Source organism: Ahaetulla prasina, chromosome 2, assembly GCF_028640845.1.
Source record: "Ahaetulla prasina isolate Xishuangbanna chromosome 2, ASM2864084v1, whole genome shotgun sequence".
Classification (NCBI taxonomy): Eukaryota; Metazoa; Chordata; class Lepidosauria; order Squamata; family Colubridae; genus Ahaetulla; species Ahaetulla prasina.
Window position 1 is genome coordinate 158,573,282 of NC_080540.1, and position 9,285 is coordinate 158,582,566.

The following is a 9,285-nucleotide window of genomic DNA, read 5'->3' on the forward strand; positions in this document are numbered from 1 at the left end:
AGTTCCTCGAAGTGAGAAGCGTGTGTGTGAGAGAGCAGCACAGTTCTGAGAACAAAAGCAATTCAGGATACTTGGTCATCTGCATCTTTGTTGCACAGAGACTTTGCCAGGGCCACAGCAGAAACTGGAGCCAAGCTGGGTCGCTGCAGCCCGCACACAGCAAGGCTAGACAAGCAAAGGCAAGGAAAGGCAAACAAGCAGAGCAAAGCAAAGCAAAGCAAGGCATTGAGTCATTGGTAACAGAAAGGTTCTTGAGTCATGACAAGTGTTTCTGGAAAGTATCACACTTGTTCCCGACAAAAGTTACTCCTCCCTGGATCTCCTTAAATCCTATTCTCAGGTGAGCCTTGTGAAGAGGGGCAGGGCACCCTCCTCCCAAGTAGTCAGGTCGCCCTGCGCTGACTCTGCCTCCTCTCCATTCTCTGTAGTCGAGGATCAGGGGAGGGAGGCAGTTCAGTGGTGGGTTGCTCCTAGTTTGGTCCAGTTCTTGCGAACCGGTAGTAAAACCGGCAGGAGGCTTCGCCCACTGACCCGCACATCATCATGGAAGTCCTGCACATGTGCAGAAGCTTTGCGCAACAGTTCCCATTGTGAACCAGTAGTAAAGGTAAGTAGATCCCACCCCTGAGGCAGTTACTCATCTCTGGAGCTCCTCTGCTCCACTGGCTGCTCTTTCCATCTCCTCCCCTCTTCCTTAGTCATCCTGCACCTTCTCTGATGACCCTTTTGCGGCCTGAGGGACCCAGAACTGCCTCTTCTCGCTCCTCCGGTCCTTCCTCCTGGGCCAGAGAGGCTACACCCTCTTTAGCCATCGGTCCTGGCTCCATCTCCTCCTCCTCCTCCTCGGAATCTGGCTCCGACGGGACCATGACACAGCCTTTTTAATTCCAGGTATACTGATTATCTTTGGAATATTCCATTTTCTGATACAGACATTCTCCACTGAGAGCACTGACAGATCATTTAGGCCAATGTCTTTCAACCATGGCAACCTGAAAATGTATGGATTTTCATTCCCAGAATTCCCCAACCAGCACACCAAGATTGAGAAATACTGATTTAGATAGCTTGTGACATGTTAGGAAAGAAGGAAAGGAGATTATAATGAGAGTAAGGGAGACTCTCAGGGAAGTCCTGCTTTAGCACTTGGCCACTATAGGCGCCTCCAACACGAGTGATGTTGAGCTGGCCACACCCACCATGGCCACGCCCACCTATCCCTCTAACCAGAACCCTAATGTGGCCCTCAATGAAATCGAGTTTGACACCCCTAGCTTAGGGTCTAAAAGGTGAACACTAAAACCATTGTAGTTCTTTAAAAATAAACTAGTTTGTCACTATTCGCTTTGATTTCTTTGATTTACTAGTCTCCTTAAGTAAAGAGTACTACTTGTGTATTCTGAAAGAATACAAGATATGTGATTGGATGTGAAAGAAAAGAGTTTCATGTATCAATCAAATTCTATAAAGAGCAAAAAAAATGGAACGTTATTACTGAACAAATGACAATTATATTTAGCGGGAACAAATGCAGGGTAATGGAGTCCTCCTCTTGGGCTCAAAACTTGTGCTCAGGAAGCAAGTGGCAGAGATGACCAGGCAGACCTTTGCACAATTTCAACTGGGACATCAATTATACCCATTTCTAGACTAAGAGGTTCTGCTCATGGTTATGCATGCTTCAATTACTTCCCTGTCGTGACCGGGTCTAGGAAGTCCGTATCAAGTGTGGCAACGAAGCCTCTGCAGCTTTGCCAAATTCCTTCCAGGTTTCTTAGGGCAGGCAGGAGTCCAAGTTGTGACTTCAGCAAACTAGATGAGACTTTGCTTGACTCAAGGTTGGAATGCCACAAGCAGGTCCTTTATATAGGCTGTGGGGTGTGGCTCCATGACTCAGCATTTATCCAGACCTGCCCCTCCCTTCCTTCTGCTGGCGTCGCCTCTCAGATCTCTGGAAGCGAGGATCCTCCCACTGTGAATTCTCTTCAGCTGGATCTGCTGTCGGTAATTCCAGCACGTGGCTGGCTCCCTGCTCACACGCTGTAGGAGTGAGGTTTGTTTGTTCATTCCTGACATCCTGTCTGGGCAGGGGGCCAGGGCTGGGGGCTGGAGGCATGATAGGCCATTCATCTTCATTATCAGACTCCGAGTCTGATAACAGGCCCGGGTGTAGACGGGAGGGGCCCGGCTGAGGAGAGGCGGGAGGACGAGGCACAACACTCCCAGTTGAATTATTGCAATGCAGAGATGGGTTTCAGCAGGTTCTGACCAGTTCTGGAGAACCGGTAGCAGAAATTTTGAGTAGTTTGGAGAACCGGTAGTAAAAATTCTGACTGGCCCCACCCCCATCTATTCTCTGCCTCCCAAGTCCCAGCTGATCCGGAAGGAATGTGGATTTTGCGGTATCCTTCCCCTGGAGTGGGGTGGGAATGGAGACTTTATAGTATCTTTCCCCTGGAGTGGGATGGGAATGGAGATTTTACAGCATCCTTCCCCCACTATGCCCACCAAGGCATAAACACCAAGCCATGCCACGCCCACCAAGCCACACCCACAGAACCGGTAGTAAAAATTTTTGAAACCCACTATTGCTGCAATGCTCTCTGTATGAGTTTATTTATTTTTTATTTATTATTTTGATTTATATACCACCTTTCTCCCGAAGGACTCAGAGCGGTTTACAGCAAGGTAAAAAACAAGAATACAAAAATTAAAACATTATTAAAACACTGATTCAATTGGGGAAAAATAATTAAAACTCTAATAAAAATCTAATAAAAGCCCCATTAAAACTATTAGGCCTGCCCTGCGCGGTGGAACAAAAATGTCTTGAGCTCGCTTCAAAAGGTCTGGAGGTCGGGGAGTCGACGTATCCCTGGAGGCAGCTCGTTCCAGAAGGTAGGAGCCCCCACAGAGAAGGCCCTCCCCCTTGGGGTCACCAGTCGACATTGTCTGACGGACGGCACCCTGAGGAGACCCTCCCTATGGGAGTGCACTGGTCGATGGGAGGCAATCGGTGGCAGCAGGCGGTCTCGTAAATAACCCGGTCCTAAGCCATGGAGCGCTTTAAAGGTAGTAACCAGCACCTTGAATTGCACCTGGAAGACCACCGGCAGCCAGTGCAGAGTTGAACACCATGCAAAAGGTATGGCTGGTCCAGAATGCAGTGGCATGGGTAATTACGAGCAGAGTACATTAATAAGGCATTACTGTAGTACTTCAGAAACTGCATTGGGTCTCAATAGACTTCTGAGTAAAATGCAAAGTAACGGAGTATCACTTGTAAAATCCTACATGTAATGATTTAATTGCAGGATGACATATTTGTTTTTGATGTTACGTTGTCCAGATTCTCTCTGGCGAGTGGATAGGCATATAAACTGATTAAATAAACAAAATAGATAGGGTTCCTGGTAAAGCCATACTGGATGGGACCTGCCTCGTGTACATGGGAGGGGGGGATATTATGACATCATCAACTCATATCATCATTTTTATGACATTGTGGCTCTCTGTGGACACTAACTGCAGAACACAAAAATTAAACCCCATATGTCTCCTTCCCAGCCAATGCACTTTGGGAAAGTTCTTTTCCCTGTCATGAGACGGGGGACACATTTTCCTGTTTTTTAGAAGAGCTGTGAAAACCTGACTCTTTATCAAGGCCTTCCACTTTATTGTTTTGTCTTTTATTGATTTTATTGTAAATCCTTTGACTAGTGTTCTTCCCTGGTCCAACACTTTAAAGTCACAGGTCATGATATTGACTTTAAAAAGACCAGAACTATCGCCAAAACTGAACACTTTAACAACAGAATAATCAGAGAAGCCATTGAGATAGAAAAACGCCCACACAGCATGAACAAACGAGATGACACCTCCCGCCTACCAGCCATTTGGAAACCCGCCCTTATTGACAAACGAGTCCCTAACACGAGGAATGACACCAGACCCACACTCACAAGGTCCACACAGGATGTCACCACCGCACATCCACCCAGAAAGCAGACCCAAACCCACACTGATCATGAAGCACGACCAAGGACCAGAAGCCAGACCGCAGCTGCAACATTAGCCATTTCAAACCCCTCCAATCCATTCATGCAGCAGACTGACACCCACTATGAAGATGTAGCACGACCACAAAGCCAAACAACAGCTATGCAGCTCACCAGCTCAAATCCCCCTGCAGCACAGACTAGACTGAGCACAACCAAGCCCCCACCAACACAGGACACACCCCAGCCAATCAGAGCACAGAAAACCCCATCCAATCAGAGCACAGCCAAGCTCCCACCCAATCAGTTCAAACCCCACTAGCAGTTAAAAGGAAGAAACAGCTGCGATCACACATTGCTCCCAGAAGCACGGTTGAAGCCTGAAGATGACGAATGAGACTTCGTCGAAACGTCGCCAAGACACTTCCAATTTTACACGGAGAAAACCCGAACAACCAAAGACATATATATATATATATATATATATATATATATATATATATATATATATATATATATATATATATATATATATATATAATCTCAAATACCCGCGAAAACCTCAGAAAACATATATATCTTTTTATATATATAAGCAATATATATCTTTTTAACATTTATATTTTATTGTGTTTTACTAATATAGTGAAATATTAATATATATTGCTTGTCTGTGTATATTCCATTGTTGTTGTTAGTTGCAAAGTCATGTCTGACCCATTGCGACCCGATGGACAACGTTCCTCCAGGTCTTCCTGTCCTCCACCATCCTCTGGAGTCCATTTAAACTCACGCCTACTGCTTCAGTGACTCAATCCAGCCACCTGGTTCTCTGTCATCCCCTTCTTCTTTTGCCCTCAATCTTTCCCAGCATTAGGCTCTTCTCCAGTGAGTCCTTCTTTCTCATTAGTGGCCAAAGTATTTCAGTTTCATCTTCAGGATCTGGCCTTCTAAAGAGCAGTGAGGGTTGATCTCCTCCAGGACTGACCAGTTTGATTGCCTTGCAGTGTATATTCCATACTCTAAATAAATAATAAGCATACAAGATTAATAATGTTTGGGAAATTACTATTATAGTTTTCCTCCAAATTGTACCTTCCTGGGATTACACAGCTATTATGCAAATCCATAAAAAAGATGCAGCTTCATTAAGGACCCAGCTACAGGCGCAGGGTTGTCTGGTCATATCCTCTCCAAAATACCTTCTCTTTTTCTTCAGATCTGAAGTACTACATATCCCCATTCAGAAGGTAATTATTCATTGGCCCTGATGAGTCTGGGTCCTGCTTGTCATTAACCCATTAAATTACAGAGGTTTATTTATTAATCAAATTTATTTACCTGACCATCTCACAAGAAGTGGCTCTGGATAGTGTACAGTAATAATAACAGATGCTATTAATTAGAAGCAACAAGAAGAAAAATAATCCAGGTGGACAGGAGACAAAAATTCATTCTGGATTTAAATTACAGCTCAAAATAATAATAAAGGAGAGGATTTTATTGAGTGCATTTTCTTTGAAGCCTATAAGGATCCAAACAAAGGGAGCAGATTTACAACTAAAGAAGTGGAAGCATGAAGTTCTTCCTAATTCCAGGTCAGTGAATTTTTTTTATTTATTTACATTTATATCCCGCCCTTCTCCGAAGGCTCAGGGCGGCTTACACTGTGTTAAGCAATAGTCTTCATCCATTTGTATATTATATACAAAGTCAACTTTTATTGCCCCCAACAATCTGGGTCCTCATTTTACCTACCTTATAAAGGATGGAAGGCTGAGTCAACCTTGGGCCTGGTGGGGCTTGAACTTGCAGTAATTGCAAGCAGCTGCTGTTAATAACAGACTGCATTAGTATGTTGAGCCACCAGAGGCCCTCCACAAATAATAGCATGTTATTTGGCTGGAGAATAGCAGCTGGATCAATTGTACCAGGTGGAATGAATTCCAAGTTTTTTTCAATTATCAAACCACCTGCTTTCATTATTCTGAAAAAGCAGGAAAGACAAAGTAGAATAAAACTCTCAGACTTGGCAATCCAAGTTGAGCAGAGAAATCAAACCACAATAGTTGATTTCCATATTTTTTTTTAAAGGCAGGTAGGTACAGAGCAGTGGTGGGTTTCAAATTTTTTTTACTACCGGTTCTGTGGGTGTGGCTTGGTGGGCATGGTATGGCTTGGTGGGCGTGGCAGGGGAAGGATACTGTAAAATCTCCATTCCCTCCCCAATCCAGGGGAAGGTTACTGCAATATCCCCATTTCCTTCCGATCAACTGGGACTTTGGAGGCAGAGAATAGATGGGGATGGGGCCAGTCAGAATTTTTACTACCGGTTCTCCGAACTACTCAAAATTTCTGCTACCGGTTCTCCAGAACTGGTCAGAACCTGCTGAAACCCACCTCTGGTATAGAGGGAAGAAAAGAGAGGAAGAGAAGAAGTTAAGACAAACGGCACAATTTATAGCTCATTAAAGCTACAGGGTCAACACTGTTAAAAATACATCGAACCAAACAATTTGGGATGCCTTCATACAAAATATTTGTCCTGGGAAGAGATATGTTTAATCAAATTGGATCTATGAAGGAACCTTAGGCATATGATGTCTGATGTATGGAAGGTTATATTATCAACATGTTTGTAGAAGCAAAAACTTGCAAGAAAACAATCCAGTGAAAATCTGGATTTTTACTAGCCGATCTTGGTAACGCAGTATTAAAAAAGATATTGAGAAAAAATTTCCAACTGCAATATTTGAGGATTTAATTAACACAATTAAGAATATAAAGTGGGAAAGTACATCAGTTGCCAATGGCTTAACGTCCTATTTAACAAATTGTCCATATTTTTGAGTGATCCCTGGTACCCGTTGGGGGGATATCTATGGACCAGCAGAAAACATCTTGATCAGCCTTCCCCAACCTGATGCCTTCCAGAAGAATTGGTCTACAACTCCTAAATTTTCCAGAAATAAAGATATTCATTAGACTTGCTAATTAAGTATTTAGGAAGTTACAGTCTGAAAAATTTGGAGGACCCCTGATAAGTTATAAACTAGAATAAAATTCTAGGAACATAAATTCTACCTCCTATGTTATGTACAATATCACAAATATCAGCATTAAAGGGCACACCTTTAAAATTACAAGCAGCTGAATAGGAATAGCACTTAGGCTTATATACCACTTTACAGTGTTTTACAACCCTCTCGAAGCAGTTTACAGAGTCAGCATATTGCCCCCAGCTATTTGGGTGCTCATTTTTTGTTTTTTTTATAAACACCTGTCCATTAGCAGTGTTTATAAAAATGATTATTGTATGTCATGTTTTAAACCTGGATTTCCTATGTGCTTCTGATGAGATCCAGTTTAAGAAAGATTTTCTGGATACAAAAATAGAAGAGCTATGCTTGAATCCCCAAGTAAATAGTATTTCAAACATCTCTTCGTCTAACACTTGTAAATCAGGGGCCTTATCTAAATTAGGCAACCACCAGTTCCTATGGCAACAACTAATTTTGCCCTACCTCCTTGGAATGTAAATGACTCCCATTTTCAATTAACACCTGGAAGAGAGGCCACTAGCTCTTCCTATTTACTCTAGCAAGCAGTGAAATTACAAACTTTCTGTCTAAGGCTAATGAGAGCCACTTTGGTGTAGTAGTTAAAATTCTGGCCTAAAAACCAGGAGACTGAGTTCTAGTCCCACCTCAGGTATGGAAGCTGGCTGGGGGCCTTTAAGCCAGGTGTTCTCTTTCAGTCCAACCTACCTCCCTGTTGTTGTGATGAAAAAGAGGATAAAGGAGTATTATGTATGTTTGCCACTTCGAATTATTTTTTAAATAATAAAATTGAGATAAAAATTTAGTACATTAGATAATTATTTCCCACTTTTGTGTTAGCATGTGCCTGGAATCTATTAGATATTTAACCTTCATTAATATGTAATCTTCCTTTACTGATGCCTGAAGTGACCGTCCTGCCACTTGGGCTCATTGTGGCCATTAAGTAAGGACCAGGGGTAAAATCTACTTATCTTCCTTTACCGGTTTGGAAGTGCATGTGCCACACGCATCACATGCACGCATAGACCTTCTGTGCTTGCGCAAAACCTGCGCATGCGCAGAAGGTAAAAGACACATTATATCCTGGCTAAAACCAGGAAGTAATGAAACCCGTCTGGGTGGGCGGAGCTTGGCTCCACCATTGCTACCAGATCACCGAACCACTGGTCACGATCACTACCAGATCGCATGATCCGGTCCGAACCGGGAGCATTTCACCCCTGGTAAGGACCTCTGGTGCTGAAAGTAATCAATGGATAAGGAGTCTGGGTGAGCCCTTACAAAACCAGTAGGAGGACATCTCTAAGCATCAAGTCATAGAATATTTATAGAAAGCAAAAATAAAAATAAAAATCTACTGTAGATTCAGATACTCCAACATCTTGTCGAAGTGTTGCTATGACCGTGCTCGTGTCGTTCAATTGCATCAAATTTTTGCTCTAACTTTTCTTCTTTCTTTTCCTCCAATGGAATCTTCCTTTTCTCCATTTTGCGCACACCACGAAGGTGAGTGGTATCAACAACCAAAACCACAACTACAAACAGGCTAACCTCGTATGAACTGAATTTGGGGACACATTAAATGTGAACTGGTATCAGTGATGATCTACCTGTGGGACTACGTCTTCTCCCTGATCTTCGGACCTTTAAACGCGAGCTCAAAACCTTTTTCTTTCATCAAGCGGGGCTGGCCTAATGATTAATTTTAATATTGAGGGTTTTTTTAGTGGGTTTTTAAGGGGTTTTAATTTATTTATTAATTTTTATTCAGCAATTTTAACATGCAGCTTATGGAATTAGATTTTTAATTGAATATTGTATTTAAATTTTTTTGATATCTATGTTTTACTTATGCTGTACACCGCCCTGAGTCCTCGGAGAAGGGCGGTATAAAAATTTGAAAAAATAAATAAACAAAAAAATAAATAAATAAATTTACAATTTGCACTAAATTGAGTATCCCATTATTCAAGCTAACGCTCATCACAACCAGCATGATTCTGGACCAGCTCCTGGAATTTGGAGGGAGGTACTCTTTTATAGTGATTCTCCTCCTTTCCTTGTGGCTGGTACCTGTTGATGTTGGTAGGGACAGAGAAATCCAGCCCTAGGCCACTTTTGTGTGGGATGCCGGATTTGGGTTTCATATCTCACCTATGAATATCTAGATGACACTATTAGATGAGATCATTTGACACCATGGGGTGTAGAATCATCAGGATACA

At 42.6% G+C, this 9,285-nt stretch overlaps 1 long non-coding RNA gene across 2 annotated transcripts; it reads left to right on the top strand.

The window, feature by feature from the left end:
- Positions 1–363: 363 nt before the first annotated feature.
- LOC131192200 (uncharacterized) lies at positions 364–9,000 on the top strand. Of its 2 annotated transcripts, XR_009153665.1 has the most exons (4): positions 364–607; positions 699–891; positions 5,472–5,596; positions 8,567–9,000. It is a non-coding gene; the product is annotated as an uncharacterized LOC131192200 (long non-coding RNA). The 2 variants fall into 2 exon arrangements; XR_009153666.1 differs by lacking the exon at positions 699–891.
- The last annotated feature ends 285 nt before the right edge of the window (positions 9,001–9,285 follow it).